Source organism: Pezoporus wallicus, unplaced genomic scaffold (genome assembly GCF_028554395.1).
Source record: "Pezoporus wallicus isolate ANWC-B61680 ecotype Strahan unplaced genomic scaffold, APGP_CSIRO_Pwel_v1 contig_16, whole genome shotgun sequence".
NCBI lineage: Eukaryota > Metazoa > Chordata > Aves > Psittaciformes > Psittacidae > Pezoporus > Pezoporus wallicus.
In genome coordinates, this window is record NW_026641478.1 from 3,462,127 (window position 1) to 3,483,083 (window position 20,957).

Here is a 20,957-nt window from a genome sequence, read left to right on the forward strand (position 1 = left end):
AGGTGTAGAACCTTGCACTTGTCATGGTTAAACTTCATGAGGTTGGCATCAGCCCACCTCACAAGCGTGTCAAGGTCCCTCTGGATGGCATTCCTTCCCTCCAGGGTATCAACCAAACCACACAGCTTGGTGTCATCGACAAACTTGCTGAGGGCGCACTCAATCCCACTGTCCATGTCAGCAACAAAGATGTTGAATAAGATCAGTCCCAAAACCAATCCCTGAGGGACACCACTCGTTATGGTTTCCCAACTGGTCATTAAGCCATTGACCACAACTCTTTGCGTGCAGCCATCCACTCGTTTCTTTATCCAGCGAGTGGTCCATCCATCAAATTGGTGTCGCTCCAATTCGGAGACAAGGATGTCATGTGGGACAGTGTTGAAAGTTTTACACAAATCCAGATAGATGATGTCAACTGTTTTGCCCCATCCATTAGTTTTGTAGCCCCATCATAGAAGGCCACCAAATTGGTCAGGCAGGATTTCCCCTTAGTGAAGCCATGCTGGCTGTCACCAAGCACCTTGTTGTTTTTCTTGTGCCTGAGCATGCCTTCCAGGAGAATCTGCTCCAAGATTTTGCCAGGCACAGAGGTGAGACTGATTGGTCTGTAATTCCCCGGGTCATCCATTTTCCCCTTCTTGAAAATGGGGGTTATATTTCCCTTTTTCCAGTCATCGGGAACTTCACCTGACTGCCATGATTTTTCAAATATGATGGACAGTGGCTTAGCAATTTCATTTGCCAGCTCCTTCAGGACCCACAGATGGATTTCATCAGGTCCCATGGACCTGTGCACACTCAGGTTCCTAAGATGATCTCAAACCTGATCCTCTCCTACAGTGGCCCTAAGGTCTTCTTCATTCTCACAGTCCCTCCGTCTGCCTTCCAAGACTTGGATGTTGTGGTCAGAGCATTTGCCAGTGAAGACTGAGGCAAAGAAGTCATTAAGAACCTCAGCCTTCTCCAAATCCAGGGTAGCCAGTTCTCCTGATAGCTTCTGGAGAGGGCCCATGTTGTCCCTAATCTGTCTTTTGCTTACTACATATATATTAAATATATGTATTTGGTAATCAGTTTCCTTCTCTGCCTTTGTCCAGGTGTTACACAGTGTTGTATCTAGCCATATGCAGTTGTGAAAGGGAATTTGATTATCACATATGATCTATATAATGTGGCATTTCTGATGAATCAGCTACAACAACAATGGAAGTCTTCGGGACATTGACTTCACAATCTGTTATTCAAAATCTAAATGTGTTACCATACGGCTAAACCATCTAATTCCTAGAATTCTTTTCTACTCTCTTCTACTCTCTTCTAAAAATGCTTCATTTTTAGGAATAGGCTAAAAAGCTAAGAGCTCAGACCATTAACTCAGGTCTCCTTTAATGAAGAAGCAACAACTATTTCCTGCTTTTATCCAAATCATCCTGGCAGGTAAGCGAAGAATTATTTTCAAATCTTTATATTTGGAAACGACAGCTACATTTCAACACCATTATCTGTCTTCAAGCTGTGTATCTCTGCCTACCCAAATCTTTGTTCTAGTTTCTGTCACATTTTCAGCAATTCAGAATGTTCATTTTAAAAGATGCCAGACCGGGCACAGGCAGCTATAATTCATGATACTGGATGGAGTGAAGGAAAGAGAATTTTGTGTTGACACATTTTCAATTCAAAATTGGAATAGATGAATAAAAGCCGAGTCTTAGCAAACAAAGACCAGATTGAAATAGCTCACCATAATATATTTATACATACATATGTATGAATGCCTGATTTTTTTGTATGCATTTCATTGGAGAATGTAATTTTTAGTCTTAAAAGACTATGTTACTTTCAAAACTTCTAAAGATGTTTAATTTACATACTTGGGAATGTTTTGGTATTTATGCCCAGTATTTGCATTGTGTGCAGCAGAGCTCCCTACAGGCTCTGAATTACTGGGTGTTAAATGAAACAATTCTTAGTCCCTCCTGCATGCAGAGAGTAATTTGTGGGGAAGGAATTAAAAGCCTGGTTTCTAATATAACAGCTGGCAGATCAAAATTGTGTTTCATTCATTCAATTAAACTACACAGTACGATTTTGGATCTGGTCCAAGTTCTATCCTGGAAGAATATGAGACTCACTGAGAGTTCGATGTAGTCCTCAGTGACTTGCAGCCATCAAATAAACTACAGCTACCCACAGTCCTGGAAGATTTATTACCTTCACTATAACTTGACTACAGCTGTTACGGCCAGAGTTTTAGAGGATTGAGTCTCTGACACTCACTGAGTAGATGGGCTGTATTTGTCAAGCTGACTAATCTCATATAGGATTGATGTGAATCATTCGTCAAAGTACTGTTAGAAAGATGTTGGATGTCAGATGTAAAACAGATCTGTCATCATGGAATAACTGCTCCAGTGACAGGCACGCAGAAGTAAAATACTCTGAAAAACAATAACAACTTAAAATATTAACAGGTACAAGAACAACAATGTTTGGTTTTTTTCCCCACACAAACTGAAGTGATACATATCAGTATGCTATGGCAAGTCTCTCTCCTTCACTTATGGGTCAATAAATGCATTTATGTTAAATGATCATCTCTCTTTCTGTTCCAGTTGGTCTTTATGACTTTGTCCAAGGTCACTTTCCCTGTGTGGAATCCATATTAAATGCTTCAAGGAATTACTTTGCATATATTCACCCAAAAAAATGAGACCCCAAAATGCCCAGCATCATTTCTGCACAACAATTTTTATAGATGCTGCTTTTATTTTTCATATTACTTACCTCATTTCTCTTTGAGCTTCATCAAAACAAATCAAAAGCAGTAGTCTTGACTGACTGCTTGCATATGCAGTTTTCTTTTCCAATGTGTTTTTAAAGGCATATCAAGATAAGATCTAGAAAATGTATTGCAAAATAAACTCACATAGGTTGCTGTTGTTTGTATTTTTAAAATCCCTGTCAGGTTGTAAATATAAATTCTTTTCTAAAAACATTCTGTTCTCTGTCACTAAACCTTAAAGAGCTTTGTAAATCCCTTCCATGCTTAATTATCTATTCCCTGTTATTACCTACATTATTTAAATAAGATGTTTTTCAGTTAAAGGTGAACTTTTTCCTACTGGAGAGTTAGAAAATATCTATACTTTCCATATTAATATAATTGCTAACATTTTTGTTTATAATTTCAGAGAAAAAATTGAACGTACAATCAAACAGATGTTATTAAAAATAGGTGCCAGAAAATGTAGATAAATTCGTGTTATACAGAAGTTGATCTTTGGGGCATGATTCCATTTAAATGGTGTTATTAGAAACTTTCATTAATATATGCTTTTTAACTGCTATACGTTGTCAAACTAAACATAGATATTGTGGTTTCCATGAGAATAAAGAAGGCTAAGGATGTTACCATTCCTATCAGCCAAACTCCATTGTGCATTCCCAGCTTATGTCATCTACTCTTTCAATTTTGTAAACAACTCGTTTTTCACACATTATTCTTCATGGAGAAAGAAGATACAGCCAAGATGTGGACAGAAAAATGACTTTCTTTTGTGTTTTTGCATAGTAGTGCACTGGCTATTTGTAAAAGGCATGACTTTGGTACCCTCTCTTCTATCTTCTGTTTTATCAGAACTTCCTTGAAGGTAAGGACTGGTAATCAAAGACAGCTTTAACAAGAAAAGAAGTGCTAGTGATTTTTAAAATACACAGCAAAACTGATTATAACTTCCTTTATTCACTGTGGGTTTTAACAGGAATTAAGGAATTTTCCAACATCTGAACATGTGTGAAGGGAAGTAAGTGGAGGAAGGCTGGTGACCCTACCAAAAGTGGAACATGTTTCCTTTTGGTAGTCAGAAAACAGTGAAGAAAACAGGAACAACAGAAAGTCCTGTGCTTGTTCATTCTGTGCTCCTAGTGTTTCGTACCATCATCTTTTTTACTCTTCTCCCCTTAGTCTGACCTATATGAACTGTACAACCTCAATCTGAATAGTCTTGGCAGCAGAAATAGTTATTTGACACCTGACTGGAAGGGAGCCACATGGAAAACAGAAAGCCAGGTTAGCAAGGTCTAGGACTTGAGGAGAAGCTGGGACTGTGAGTCATCTACCACAGGAAAGTGCATCCTTTTCTATGTTGTTAATCCCTTCCCATTTAGCACTGGGAATAATTTTGAGTTAACAAGAAAGAAACCACATGATGCCTTCCCCCATAGCTTTCACACATGTTTGATATTGTAATCCTAACACTTCATCCCAGAGTGAAGTGTGCTCATAACAGACAGCAGCTGAGATAAAAGCTGACATCTGGGACCTAACAAGTTTCTTTTACTGGAGAAATTTAGGAATATTGTCCTCCTTTGTGTGTCTTCAAAAAGAGAGATGATCTCAACTGTGAGCAAGGGAGTTCAAAATTGCTAGCTGAATTCATCCTAAAATGCTACTGTGTGAGAGTCTGTCTGCTTAGGTTTGGCACGTAACTTGAGATGAAATTTTAGGTGTTTAATGAAGTAATTGCCCATGTTCCCTCTACAGTTTGTTAATACAGAGAAGTCACATTGGAAATCCTGCCTGCCACTTGTGACCAATAGTCCAGGTGCCTAAACTTGGGCAAAAAATGTCACCACTGAGGCTTTCAAAAAGTCCTCCTGTTACCTAAGTAGAGAACTTACTCTGGAAGCACTGTTCCAAAAATTTAGAAACACATGAGACATGGGATGTGTTTGCCTGATGCAGACATGCTGCCCATTTCCTGTAGCCCAGAGCTAAACAAGAAGCTTCCCTGACCTATCCTACAGTTCTCCTTATCCCTCTAGCATCCCTTGTCCTTCTCTGCATCCAGTCTCAGCGCAGTTGTTTCCTGCCCTTGTGAGTTGCTTGCTTTGTTTATCATCAGTATTTTCTCCCTGCTGACCCTCTGTTTTCTCTGTTTCTGCCAATCCCCACTTCTGCTTATGTCAAGTTACAGCCAAGCACTGAAGCTGCTTTCATCCTCACCACTTTATGTTTGTGCAGAACTACCAGCTGACACTATCTTCAGAGGCCTGGAGGCCATCAATGTCCAGTTGATGATATTCCCTGATGGAAACACCAACAAAAAATGTAACTTGGTACCTTCTGGAGACATTATGCAGAAAAGTTAATGGTTGCCTTTTGTTTTCAATGCTATCTTGCCATTTTCTTAGAAGGAACAGAATATTTTAGGATTGAGTTATAGCTACCCATGTGGCACCTGGCATAAGCTTGTATCTGCAGGCTGTAGAGTGGTGCCTCTTGTGCAGCGCTGAGCTGTAGGCAGGCAGTCCAAGCCCCCAGTGGAGCAAAAATTTGTAATTAATACCTCTCACATGGTTATTGACAGTCCAGCCCTAGTGGAAAACACAGATATGTGAGAGTAGGTTCAGAAAATCAGATCTCCTAGCTTTGATTCATGCTTAAATACCACAAAACAAGTTTCCCACTGCTATATGGTTGTGAAGCAGCAGGAAGTCAGAGTAACAGTCTGCTGGGGTGGTTTCCTGGTACGGAGGAGACACTCAGACTTGGTAGATCCCCGTGTATAGCACATACTGAAACATTTCTTTGCTTACCTGTTATTTCTGATATTTTATATATGGCTGGGAATCACAGACAAATTGACTGTGTTTTGGTTGTATCCTCCACCAGCCCAGGAAAGAATCAGTTCCACGCTCATCTCCTCGAACCTCATCACTAGGCAGCAATTTATTATTTAGAGCATAAAATGGAGGAATTTCATAGAAGCCAAGCTATTATCCTTTCATATGAGATGCAGCCCCATGAGGCTTCTGCCAAGCCCAGCGAAGAAATCTTTTTAGGATCTCTTCCAAAGTCATACACTAAACCCATAACTATTTTCTATCAGTATTTCAAAGGGTGATACTTCATTAAATGAACATTTTAATGAATAACTTTACATGAGAAGTATTCTCATTTAAGCTAGACAAAGACAGGAATGAAAGGTAAAGATATAAAACCGAGTGCAATATCATAGACTGAAAGAACTATCCCACTGTTAAAAATGAAAAAAAAAAATAGATCGAGATCTAATAAACACAAAGTATTAATTATAACTCAAATAAGTTATCAAATAAAGAAAAAATTGAGGTGAATCTGTAAAACCTCTCATAACATGTCAGAAACAGATTGAAAAACAGTGACATGCCTTAGAGACCCAATGAACACAAAAAGAGATCAACCATAATTAAATTGGAACTTGGGTAACGTTGATGTGACAGAAACCCATGAATTAATTCCTCCCTGAAATCTCAAAGTCTCCCAAATAATTTGGACAATTCGTGTATGACATCATGGTTATAGAATACCCATTGTTTTATGGGATTTGAATTTTTTGCAGTGGAAAAAAAATTTCTTTATCAAAGAAAAGCACTTTACCGCACAGCCACCAAGATCCATACTAAAAAGGAGGTCTTCTGTTCCTCTAAGTCATTGGGCTTTCAGTATTTTATGAATGCTATGTCTTTTAGTACTCTTGTCCATATGAATATTTCCTTGCAAACCTGTTTTATAATCTCCTGACTGTTGAAGAAGCAGGGGACAAATAAAAGGATATCAGAAATAGTAGGAGGTACATAAGGGTTCAGTGAAATGAAAGGAAAGTTCATGGAAAATGAATGACAAGTGAATAGATTTAACGGAGAAACATCAGAGAGGGAAACATGCAGGAAACTAGAGGGAACAGTGAATGCAGTAGGAGACTGAGCTTTGAAAAAAGGAAGTACCATAAAAACAACTTACAAAAAGCCCAACAGAAGAGCAAGAGAAATTATTTCACTTGGTTGAAACAGTTCAAAACAGTCAGAAAGATGTGGATTTTCTTATTAAGCAGTTTTCAAGGAACACAAATCATACTAAATAGCTCCTCTGTCCCCTGTTTTGCAAGTGTACCTGTTGGAAGGAAAGAGAAAGCAGGACAGAAGAATGAGGAAAGAGGGACAGGACTCATGCTCCTCTTTCAGATTTTTGGCTTTCACAGTTGCAGGCTGTATACAAAATTAATCAAATCATCCCAGTACCCACTCAAAATTCTGCCCCAGCTGAACTTCAGCCTAAGCTGCCATAATATCCAAGAGGAAAGTGTACAGGTAAAGTTGAAGTCAGGGTCCTCCTTGTTCTAACTTCATTGGCTATTGAGCTTGGGATCTCCTTTCTCAGTAGTTAATAACTGGTGGTGTCATTTACCATATCCTTCCAAAACATATTGTGTTCCTTCACTTCTAATAGCAGAAGCAACTCTTTTATGTATTCTTAGCTTTTAAGAAAAAATAAACCACATCAAAATCACTGACAAAATAAAAGCCAGGATGTCAAAGTAATTTCCATGCATTCTTTACCAGGCTGATTCTTTGCCATTCTGGTTACCTGTAAAAATAGCTATAGCTATTTTTAATAACCTGGTCATGTACTGCATGTTGATCATGATGTGATAACTAAGGTGAATACCAGTTTTGTAAGTGGAAAATTCTTGGCCGAAAGGCACATTGTAGATCTCCCATCCATACACATGGCAATTTGTAGAGATCCTATCCACACACATGAATATTTCAGGCACTCTGGTAGAATTTCCTATGGCAGTTAGGCATTATGTTAGAGAAACTTAAAATAATTTCCACATCAATACAGTAAGATGGTGCTGTCTTTATACACTGATCATGGCCCTTCTAGCTGCATACATAGTGTTTTCTCTGCAGATGGCTCAATCACTGAAAAAAAACATACTGAATGGCACAGTACCAATCACACCAGCTATGAAAAGTGGATATAGAAGCTCAAGTTTTTGAACTCCAGGGATGGAAAAGTCAGTAAGCTTTAGCAGATTTGAGGCACCAAATCTCTTTGATTTAGCTCAAATGTTTTGTGGCTAAACAAATTCTAGTTTTCTAGTTTGCAGTCAATTTTGCCTCTGTCAGTTTTCTGAGTTAGATATTCGTCATATATCTTCTACGTAACAATGTGTGTTACTGCTCAGAATGGACCATGATAATATAGGAGATCTCTTAGGTGTGAGAATTTGTATGCCCTGACACAGGTGCAGGACCTTGCACTTGACCTTGTTGAATCTCATGAGGTTCACATGGACCCACTTCTCAAGCTTGTCCAGGTCCCTCTGGATGGCATCGTGTCCCTCAGATGTGTCAGCCACACCCCTCAATTTGATGTCATCTGCAAACTTCCTGAGGGTGCACTTGATCCCACTGTCTGTCCTTGATGAAGATACTAAACAGTTCTGGTCCCAGTACGGACTCCTGAGAGACACCATTTGTCACTAGACTCCATCTGGACACTGAACCATTGACTACTACCCTCTGGGTGTGACCATCCAACCAATTCCTTATCCACTGAACAGTTCAACCATCAAATCCGTATCTCCCTAATTCAGAGAAAACGTCACAGGTGGGATCCAGAGCTCATGGGAACAGAATTTATCTGTTGATTTCAGAAAGATTTATCAGACCCGTATAAGTTTTTTGTTATCTTGAAAACCCCAAATCTACCATATAATTCAATTTGTAAGAAGTAAGCCTGAGTTTTGGTTTGATTTATGAGTCTCGAGCTTCCAGTAATGCAAAATTCATATTTACAGATGCTTTTTCACTTTACGTAGCACCTCCAGATTATGGAAACATCACAATGCATTCCATTTACAGGCTTCCTGGGTAATCATATGTAGAACACTATTTCTGCGAATTTCACTGTAAGTTTCAAAAGGACTATTGGTCCGAGGAGCCAATCCCCTAAACCAACATTGTGAAGAGAAATTCCATATTCTCTCTTACTTCATTGTACTCATAGGCTTAGCAATAACATTAGCCTGATTCAGCATGGTGCCAGGATTTTAGTCCACCCCATGCTGACAGAGTCCCACTGTAAGTACTTGCTACAGCCACACAGGGAAACTTGGTTTAATAGTTTGTGGCCATATTCAGAGAAGATGTAAACATACACGGTTGTGCTAGTTTCATTGGACCCAGGACACCTTACTCAGGAGCTGATCAGTGCACTGTAAAATCACAGCCTCCAAATTTTTACTCTACGGTAGCAGTAGCCTGGAGGGAACCCAAGTGACAGAATACAACTGAGTTTTTGAGCTTTGGTATGGGTTATCTCTGGCTTTCAAACTGTGTATGGTCATTAGCAGATCGAACACAGATACCATATCATAGTCATACTCTACTTCTATCTAGCAGGCAAAGAAATAAACTGGATCTCTGTTGAGAGAGGACAAAAACCAGCAGGAGCTACTTAGATACTGCCAGATTATCCTGCAATGTGTAGCAATGCTGAGAGAGAACAGTGGGATTCCTTGGGAGCCTGCTGTATCTGTGTAATCTTTCTCTTGGATCTCTGTGAGGTATGCTATGTGTCCTGGTGATTTTGCCCATATGGACATGAAGACATGGGTTGGAGGATCATGGAGACTATCTGTTCTTCTTCTAGCTCAGATGAGCAAACATAAAACTCACTTGAGCTGCTGGAAAGGTTTCACTGACTTCAGTGTTTGCTTTGCTGGGGCTGTGAGTCAGAATGACACACAGGTGGTGGGGATATACTTATCCCTTGAATGTTTCCTGTCTGTTTTAAGCAATTATACTTGCCTGGTTCTAACAAGTTTACAAAATTCAGCATGCAGTTTGTAACCAATTCAGGAGGAAACATGCAAGAGAAACTCCGTGGTGATCTGCTCATATATAAATGTAGCCTCAATAAACCACAGTTTTCTTGCTGTTAATAATAGCCTGCTGATGGAAGAAAGTAAAGGTACAAATTAATTATCCCCTTCCTTTGTTTTGTGCTGTTCTTACTTCAGGCTGCTGGAATGAGACAATTCTACCTAAAAAGGTATGCCTCTGTAATGCAATCTGTTATGGGCAGGAGGTTTTAAGGCATTGAGGCAGTATGAGGAGGTGAATTAAAGTATTGTCCTGGGTTCAGCAGTAGCAGTCATGTTTCCCCTCCTCGGTAGCTGGTGCAGTGCAGTGTTTTGACTTTCGGCTCGGGAACAGAGCTGATAACAATGATGTTTTGGTTTGGCCAAGGACTTTGTGAGCCTCATGCTCTGCCAGGGAGGAGGGGAAGCCAGGAGGAAGCAGAGACAGGACACCTGACCCAAACTGACCAAAGAGGTATTCCATACCACAGCACGTCATGCCCAGGATGTAACTGGGAGTTAGCCGGAAGGGCTGGGAGACTGCAGGGTTGGAGGAGGTATCGGTCGGTGCTTGGTCGGGCTGAGGGGGCAAGTTATCGGTTGGCTGGTGGTGAGATGTTGTATTCTCTTCCCTTGTTATTTCCTTTATCATTGTTATTATTGGTAGTAGCAGTAGTGATCTGTGTTACACCTTAGTTACTAAACTGTTCTTATCTCAACCCGTGGGAGTTGCATTCTTTCGATTCTCCTCTCTGTCCCTCCGGGAGCAGGGGGAGGGCAAGAAAAGGGGGGGGGAAGTGAGCGAACGAATTACCTGACTGGGTTTAAACCACGACAAGTATGTATACCTCTAAACTGGAGAGACATAAATTTGGTAGATGGAACACTCAGTGGATAAAGAACTGGCTGGATGGCCGCACACAAAGAGTTGTGGTCAATGGCTCAATGTCTGGCTGGAGATCAGTAATGAGTGCTGTCCCTCAGGGATCGGTGTTGGGACTGGTCTTGTTCAACATCTTTGTCAGTGACATGGACAGTGGGATTGAGTGCACCCTCAGCAAGTTTGCCGACGACACCAAGCTGTGTGGTTTGGTTGATATGCTGGAGGGAAGGAATGCCATCCAGAGGGACCTTGACACACTCGTGAGGTGGGCTGATGCCAACCTTATGAAGTTTAACCATGCCAAATGCAAGGTCCTACACCTGGGTCGGAGCAATCCCAGGCACAGCTACAGGTTGGGCAAAGAAGAGATTCAGAGCAGCCCTGTGGAGAAAGGCTTGGGGTTATTGGTTGAGAAAATGAACATGAGCCAGCCATGTGTGCTTGCAGCCCAGAAAGCCAACCGTATCCTGGGCTGTATCAAAAGGAGCGTGACCAGCAGGTCGAAGGAGGTGATCCTGCCCCTCTACTCTGCTCTCGTGAGACCTCACCTGGAGTATTCTGTGCAGTTCCGGTGTCCTCAACATAAAAAGGACATGGAACTGTTGGAACGAGTCCAGAGAAGGGCCACGAGGATGATCAGGGGACTGGAGCATGTACCACATGAAGGTAGGCTGAGAAAGTTGGAGCTGTTCAGCCTGGAGAAGAGAAGGCTGCGGGGAGACCTTGTAGCAGCCTTCCTGTATCTGAAGGGGGCTATAAGGATGCTGGGCAGGGACTCCTCATTAGGGACTGTACTGATAGGATGAGGAGTAACAGGTTCAAACTTAAACAGGGGAAGTTTAGATTAGATATAGAAGTTCTTTACTGTGAGGGTGGTGAGGCACTGGAATGGGTTACCCCCGGAAGTTGTGAATGCTCCATCCCTGTCAGTGTTCAAGGCTGGGTATGACAGAGCCTTGGGTGACACGTTTTAGTGTGATGTGTCCCTGCCCATGGCAGGGGGGTTGGAACTTGATGATATTAAGGTCCTTTCCAACCTTTACTATCCTATGATTCTATGATTCAGTAAGGTCTCCTAATATTAATAGAAGGGCTGTTCCTGTAGAAGAGTGAAAAAAAGGAACATAATCATGTTTACACCTATTTTACTTTCTTGACTGATGAGCCTGGGAGCCAAAAAAAGGCAATACTATTAGGAAGAGTTACTAGTCTTTCTTAGATCAAGTGATTTAGCTGGAGAAAATGAACAAATGACTGTCTTGAAATTCATTGCAGAAAACCCCAGATGTATACTGAGCAGTCAAGGCAAGTAAGAAGCCACGAGGTGTTAAAGGAGGTCTCTCAGTTAGTACAGAAGGCTTAGGAGTGAGTATAACAAGCCTCCTTCTCCTCTATTTGCATGGAACATACCTCTTCTTTTTGCATGGAATATACTTTACTCTTCCAGGGAAAAGGGAGCACCCATTCCCATTAGGTGGAAAGCCTAAACTTAATTGGACAGTGTCATATTTCCTTGTTGAGAAAAGCAAGGAACTCCTAAGTATCTTATATGTCCATAAGAATAAAAGTCTTCTAGGTATATTCCTGTTTTCCTCACTGGTTCATTTTTTGCTGGGGGACACCAGCTACTCAAACAGTAAAAATGAACAGAACTGAGCATTATAATAGATACAAACAGGTGTCTCAGCATGAATAAGTAATCAGCCTATCTCCCTGACTTTCATGTTGTTAATTTTCATTAGAACTTTTTTAATCCCAAGACTAAAACAAAACAAAACAAAAACCAACAAAAAACAGACACCCCCCCCCCCAAGAAAAACCAAACCACAAACAAACAAAAAAATCATAAGCAAGTTGCTGCACTAAAGGCAGAGAAACCAATCAAATAGGAGTTGTGATGCAGTGAGTAGACTGAGATTTGTACTCCTCACTAATATCTGACTACTATGAAGCAAGGAAGGGAGAAAGTTTCTCAGCAAGACAGGGGTGCAGCTATGTAGCAAAAGATGGTAGCTTTTTCGCCATGGAAGGATGTTACTGTATTTTGCCTCCTTTAACAGATAATATGAAGAAGAGAATTCAGCTGTTTGCAGCATGCCTAGTAATCACCCATCATCTTTGTATGGTGGTAATTGAAAGGGGAAATAAAAAATTAAAATATTTCAAAAGACATCATTGGATAATGCTTGATATTAAAGCTACTGCAGGTGTGGGACATTATTTGTTCAGCCCTTTTCTCCATGAAGGAAACTGTTGGCCAACTGCTGGAAAGCCATTAGTTCTGTGGGATGACATTTCGTATTAATTTTGTTCAGCAGCAATAATTTATAAATTACAGTGACTCTACACATGAGATCCTTATTACAAAATACCACCCCAATTCTTCTTCCATTGTGGCTGATACAAAAGCTCTTTTTGGCTTTAATAGGAACTGTATAAAGCCCTGTGATTGTAGTGGGGGGTCAGGAATTACTTATGCCACCTACTGATCAACCAATAGTCTCCAGTGTTTTTCCTTTGGGTGTGAAATAAGAGAACACAGATGACTTTCTATTTATGATAATTTGACAGCAAGACTGCTGACTGAGATTAAGCTGTGTAGAGTGTTTTGTGATGTTATTTTTAATACTGGATAATAGTAATAATAGAACTTACTTGTAATTTTTGCACTCATTTAGGTCTTCGAAGAAGGGTGGAAAATGAGCTACATATTTATGACTTTCTTGAGCAAGCTTATTGAATATGATTATCAATAATGTTGAACTTTGAGGAAGAATTCTGCCTGAGAGAACATTTGACTTTTTAAAAAGGAATACTTTATTTCAATTGTCTGAAGTTCTATAGTAGTTCCGTGAAAACTTTAAATTCAGCACATAGCTTACCTTTAAAAAAAAACCCAAAACCAAAAACCAAAGAAACAAAAACCAAACACAAATCCCACAGTAAAACCTAATCCAAAAGTTTCCCATATGACCTTCTTCACTCCAAAAGTACATTACTGACTCATGGAAACTTATTGTATGGCCCTCAAAAAATCTTTATAAAAGTTAGCCTTTGTGCATAACAGTTTAGCAATGATAAGAGATCTTATAGAAACATATAACTTACTGGCCAAGAGTACTGAGTGAGGAGACAATGCTGTATGAATGATCAGAGGGATGGGACACCTCTTCTGTGAGGAAAGGCTGAGAGAGCTGGGGGTTGGTAAGCCTGGAGAAGAGAAGGCTCCAGGGAGATCTTATTGCAGCCTTTTAGCACTTAAAGGAGACCTATAAGAAAGATGGGGATGCTGTTTAGCAATTGCAATAGACTCAAACCATCATTTATGTTGGAAAAGGCCTTTAAGATCAAGCCTAATCATTAATCAGGCACTGCCAAGTCCCACTAATCCATGTCCCTAAGCACCACATCTACATGTCTCTAGGGACGGGGACACAACTGCTTTCCTGGGCAGCCTGTTACAGTGCTTGACAACCCCCAGTGAAGAAATTGAGGCTGTTTCCTCTTGTCCTCTCACTTGTTACTTGGGAGAAGAGACTGACACCCACCTGACTCCAACCTCCTTTCAGGTAGCTGTAGAGAATTGTATGGTCTCCCCTGTGCTTCCTTTTCTCCAGGCTAAACAACCCCAGTTCCCTCAGCTGCCCCCCTTAAAACTTGCTCTCTAGATCCTTCACAGGCTCACTGCTCTTCTTTGGACTTTCTCCAGCACCTCAATATGTTTTTTGTAGTGAGAGGCCCAAAACTGAATGCAGCATTCAAGGTATCTGGCCTCACCAGTGCCAGTCGGACAAGGGGAATGTTTTTAAACTAAAAGAGGGTGGATTTAGACTAGATATAAGGAAGACATTTTTTTATGACAAGGGTGGTGAGACATTGGCATAGCTTGCCCAGAGAAGTTGTGGATGCCCTGTCCCTGGAAACATTCAAGGTCAGGTTGGATGGGTCTTTGAGCAATCTGACCTAGCGAAAGAGGTCCCTGCCCATGGCAGGAGGCTTTAGATTAGTCAACCTTTAAAGATCTCTCTCACCTCAAACCGTTCTATAGTTAATGCATGGTTACTGTTCATGGGCATTCCCTGATTGTATGTTATCTTTATGTTGCCCTGGCTCCTGTATTCATGGCTGTTTCTACTTCTTGAAAGTCTGCTAAGGTATTCTTTGCATACCTCATATTTTTAAGGAGGACAGCTTTGATTAAGCATCATAGGATTACAATTATATTATCATGGTTTAACCCCAGCTGGAAGTAAATATCATGCAGCCACTCACAACCTCCTGACCCACCCCTGGTGGAAGAAGGAGGAGAATTGGAAAAAAAGTTAAAATTTGGGGTTGAGATAAGAACAGTTCAATATTTGAAATAAAGTAAAATAATAATAATGATCAGAATAGGAAGCTGCTTCTCCGAATTGCTCAACTCTCTATGGATGAACTGGTCTGTAAAACTCAGAAACACTTTTAATCATGTTTTAAAACCATTAAGTGGGATTTAATTTACCATAAAATTTGGCAGTAGTTAATCCAGTGATTAATTACTCAGTTACACTTTTTTAATATTGACCTTTTTCTTTAGTTCTTCTTCAGTTTCCTACTGTTTCCTATCATTTTCATGATATGGTCAGCCATATTTTGTCTATTTGGACAAAACAGAAATTGCTCTCAAGTTCAATTTCAACTTTACAGCTCTCCAAGGAGAACCAGAGTCCTTTGAGGCTGGAAAAAGTTTAGGAAATATTGCAACAATGCTTATTTTTCATTCAGTGTGCACTTTATGGTTCTGATATTTGGATATTGGTTTAAAAATAATAGTATTGAAAAATGTCCTTGCCAAAAAGCCTTATCAGTTCTGCTTATTCCACTTAGTCCATAGGGGATTATGATCAGCAAAGTGGATTACACACTTTATAAAAATGCTATTCTGGTCAAAATGCCTGTCTTTATTTCTTTAAAGATATCTTTTTAAAAAATTATTTATTCAGTTGAAAAAATATTTGGAATTTTTATATATATGATACACTGCTGATGAAAGACACTGTGATACAGTTGTGGCCATCTGATCATATACTTGGCTTGCATAAATCTACTTCTTTATTAAAATAAAAGTGAATTCTGAGCATTTTTCTCTGAGTCATAGCTCTTCTTATTTGGCTACTATGTAAGTGTCTATCATTAATTTGCCCTCCAAAATAATTGATATGATTGGGATAGGTGTGCCTGGGTAACTGATGTATCTTAGAAAGCAGACATTCCCAGAAAAGGAACATATTAGACAACATGCAGAATTGATGTCTGGCCACTTATAAACTTTTTAAGGAGGTCAGTGAAAAGAATTTTTGGAGATGTTACAAAGATTTGCTCACTTTCCTTACAGTCACTGGTGAATTATTCTGCCTGAATGCTGCATGCTGCTCTGAAAAAAAATATTCCTCTAATTCAGTGTCCTTAGCCAAATGATCCATTTTATCTCACCTGTATCTGAACTTTAAACTTCCTATGCCACAATTTTGTTTAGTGTCATATGGCCATAAATGCATGTTACTGAGCAGTTATTCCCGTTTTTCAGCATAGGAAAGGAAGCAAAAGTTGGTCCAAGTGTCAAAAATACATTCCAACCACCACTGTAGAAGTGATGTTAAACAACACTCCTCCCTCTGAGTCCTTTGTCAGGTGGAGGAATGGCTGTGCCACTGCACTTTGTCCATCTTCAAGCAGTGTTACTATGCCAGGTAGCCCTTTAAATCAAGACAAAAACAAATCCCAAAATTTCTTTTCAATAAAATGCTCTGCCTGAAAGGATGCCTCATTGCTAGTATTAGCAAGCAAGTTTCTGTAGCATTTCTGTGAGCATGTCATCAGAGAGATCAGCTCAGGCATACCAATGGAGCCTGGAGGCCTTCACTCTTTTTTTGTTCAAGACTGATAAAGACAAAGCTTCAACTTACGCCAAATCAGCTTCTAGAACCTTCTGTTATTTCTTCTGGAATTAACAATGCTACTGTTAATTAAAGAGGGTTGAAAATCCATTCGACAGTATGTTGCTTTTAGTGAAATACCCTCCAAGATATTTGCGCTGAATAAGCCAGATTAAAGAATCACAGAATCATAGAATCATAGAAGTGTAGGATCATGGAATCATAGGATGGTTTTGATTGGATCATTTAGTTCCAACTGCCTTGCCATAGGCAGGAACACCCTCCACTAGACCTTAATAAAAGGAGACTAGTACATTATCCAATTTTAGCAAATCACATTTCTAAATAGAAATACATTTGTGTTTTTCCAGTCAGGACTGATTTGTAAAATATATATTTTCAGGACTGACACACATTTTTTTGCAGATTTAACATTTTTGCTTCAGAGCATGTGCCACTACAATTAAAATTATGGTGGAACTGTACTGCATTACTCAAGCCATGACTTTTGAAATGATTGCAAATTATGAAGCCATGTACAGCATTACTACAAACATTTCAGTCATGCATTTATGTCTTCTGCTTTGCTGAATATGAATGCAACACCAGAATTTTATGTACCAAGTTTAAAAATTTGATCATAACTGTCCAAAGTTAATTGAAAAATCCCATTATATATTTGGCATGAAAGGAATGTAAAATTGAGTAATGAAGATTATGAATTATTAAATATTCCAGGTAATCTATGTTTTCCTTTCCTTAGTCTGAAACTTTAACATTTAAAGTGTAATATATTTGCAAAACTCTACTCAGATTGTTGAAATTTGATGCTGTAGTCATTTTTGGTGAGGAATGCGTAAAAATGTGGATTTATACATTAGGAATATGCGTGTGACAATTTAATCAGGAGTTCTCTTAAAACATTAAGTTAATGAACAGTTTACTTCAACACAGCTTGAAGAATTCCCTTTCTTCTCAAAATTAAGGTTATGAATCTGCAAATATGAGGACTTTGTAAAAAGATAATCACCACCTACTTTGCAACTAAACAAATTATGTTTGTCAGGTGGCAGCAGGTGGCATTACTGTACATAGCCTGCAAGTAAATCCTTAGGGTTGGGGAGACATTGTCCTGCAAGTTTTACATTAAGTTGCTCTCCAGATAAGACCACAGCCTTTAGAAAGGTACTTTGCAAGAAGGAGGGCAGTTTTCTTCCTTTAAAATTTGAATAAATACTCAAAACTAAGTTTCTCTGAACACTGTGTGTTGTGTAATGACATTATTCTAAGGAGGGAGACTGGCTTCCTGTTGTTTGCAGTCGTCTTCATTTTATGGCTGCTGTGACATGTGTGTGTCTTTTCACACAGTGTCCTTAATTTCTCCTTTTCTGTAAAATTAATGTACAAGTCCCTAGAACTCTACTGCTGAGCAGCGAGGCAGGACTACCATAAGAAGGTACTACTGACATTGAACATGCAGGGAAATCTAATCCAATTAAACTTGTACCACTAAAGTCATTTGTAACAGATTAAGTATGTCACTCATTATACCTTTCTAGGGAAAATCTTCAGATTTATCTGGAAGCATTTACTTACACTATTTTAGTTTACCAGCTAGCTAAATGAAAAGTTATCCCCCACAGTTTTTCCTTTGGTGATATTTCCATAGGTATTAAAAAGTCTTTGCAGGAGGCATATTTAAGGAATTTGTAGACCACTTTGGAAAAATATTTCAATAAGATATTGTCAGAGCTGTGAATTCTGTCAGTGTGAAACTTATAAACTGCAACTCATTGCAACCTAATGTATATCTAGATCCTACACAACCATAGTTATTCAGTAGCTTGCTCCCAAAACAGGAAACGAGATGATGGTGGAGGCTGAGAATGCATAAAAACTGATCAATTACTCATGAGAATGGACTAAATACATAGCTATCTATTTCCTGCAAAGCCAAAGGGAAAAATCATTAATCTCCAAACATATGCTCATGGAAAGAGATTTCAATAACAAAATTTTAATAAACCTCTTACTAATATGCAGAAATATAATGAGCTAAATTAGTCCAGGATTAATTTCTATGAATACTTGGGAAGTTGGAATTATTTTCAGTGACCTGCAAAAATATAATGAGCTAAATTAGTCCAGGATTAATTTCTATGAATACTTGGGAAGTTGGAATTATTTTCAGTGACCTACATTTCCAGTGTTAGCTGGGAACTGCATAAGCAACATAGGTGAGACCACCACCACCATTAATTGTCAGATGCTGCCATTTAGCTTGGGTTCTAAAGAGCAGCACTAACAGGCAAATAGCTTAAGCATATCCTGCACTAAACTAATCTTTCCATGAGACTTTCTTTGTGGATTTAGTCTAAAGTTATTAAAGTAACATCATTTTGCTCTTACAACTCAGTATCTGTTCTAAGGTAGACAGCTGTTCTGAACTTCATGGATTTTCTACCCAAAAAATTAGCCTGAAAACAACAGTCACTGACAGGAATTCAGGTGGCACAAGTCTGGGACTCTGTTGAGTGTTAGTGATGGCCCACTGTGATTACCCATTTGGATACCATACTGTTTTTAGCAGGTACTAATTTTATGATGCTTTATCAGAGTGACAGTTACTGCTATCTAGGGAAAATGTATCAGTGATTTACTGGGTTTCTTTTCATAGAGACAATGAAACTGAAGAACCATTGGGAAATAGGCACTATATTTCCTTGAAAAATATTTATAGTTCACTAGTTGAATCTTACTGCTAGTAAGATAATTTCCTGATGAAGTCTCATTCCAGGTTTATCACCGTAATGACTGGAACTTAAAAACTGGTGTTTACTTACTTTGCTAGATGAGTTAGAGGGAGCAGTGAGCTCTAAATGGTAGTGGGAAAGCAATGAATTCCCAAAGCTTCAAGTGTAGTGCTCTGGTTTCAAGAGAAACCAAATTGGACAGCGGTGTTTGGCTAACACTTCTTTCAGAAGCAGTCTGTACTTTGACATGTGCAGGTTTTTCTGGCTTGAATGAAAAGTTTTGCATCCCATGCTCTCCAGCAGGAAAGACCAGGACAGCATGAGGAGGAATTTTGTAGCGTGGATATCACCAAGCAGCTTTGGGAAGAGCTGGTCCCAGGAGGGTGAGAGGGCAGCATTTGGAGATGAGTGGTCTAGGGCCATGGATCACTCCTTGGGGCACGTGTATCTAGCAACATTACGTGTAGCTAATACAGCATGAGCTGGGGCTTACTGTGGGTGGAGTAACAGAAACATGTTACACATACTGGCAGAAATGATTCCATCAAAAATAGTCACAGCTGCATCTTTTGTTTCCTTTATTTATTTATTTATTTTAAATGGAGGAAGACTTCCCCCTCTTTCTGCAGTTATTTAGCAGATAACATATATTCACAAAGCATATATGTACCACCAGCTACCTAATAATCATAAAGGGGGTTTTGAATCCACGTCTGCTGCAGGCAAAGGGGGTTCAGTCAGCTCTCCAAAGGCTGGCATGCGGCTAGTAAAAGTGACGATGCTGTGCATAGGAAGAGCAGGACAGGCAGCAAGAGGGTGGGAGGGCTGCACAGCTGGGCTGAAGCAGCCAACTGGCAGGGTCTGAAAGGATCAACTCAGCCCTTTAACTGAACTAGGTTCATTGGAAGTGGAGAAAAATGCATCTTACATCATCTTGGTATAAGTTTTGGATGTGATGGAGGGGGATTTGCAGTGTCCCAGACTGTGTTGCCTTCTAGTTGACAAGATTTCGGCTTTCAGGATGTCTTGGTCAACAACAGAAGAAGTGTTGCCAATGACATTTAATAAAACAGTTTAGGATCTGCTGAAAAGATACAGTCCAGCTCATAACATTCACTGCAGACCCCATGAGTTCTCTCACATATTTTCTTTTTAGTAATCTTGATTTTTCATAATCAGCTCAGAGAAATATTTTCTTTCTACAATGGTGGAGTGAGTCATAGTGACACCTCTCACTTAAATGTGTTCAGATTTGTGCATTTTGTTCGTTATGGAACCAAGACTACACTAGAAATGAGATGGATTTTCTGACTAATGTGAAAATACCAGTTTATTTACAACAAAAAAGAGTTTGTGGATGTGAACCATTTTCAAACAAAAGAGCTTATCTTAATTTGTGTCAGGTTTCAATGCTTTTAGTGGTTTTTCCATAATGAGCAAAATTCCTTGAATGACATGTCATTCTACAAAGAATGACAGAATAAATTAAAAAAAAATCTTTCTTAGAACTTGGCTTCTGGAGTGGATTTTCACTAAAAAATGGCACCAGAGACTTGTAACAGAACCCAGCTATCAGCATCCTTAGCACAATGCACAACTAATTTCTCGCTGGGAAGATCCTCTTCTGGTAGCTGAATCTTATTGTTCTTCACAGTCTCTGCTAAGGAATTTCTAAATCTTGTGGGGATTTTCTCAAGTTTCCCCCCTA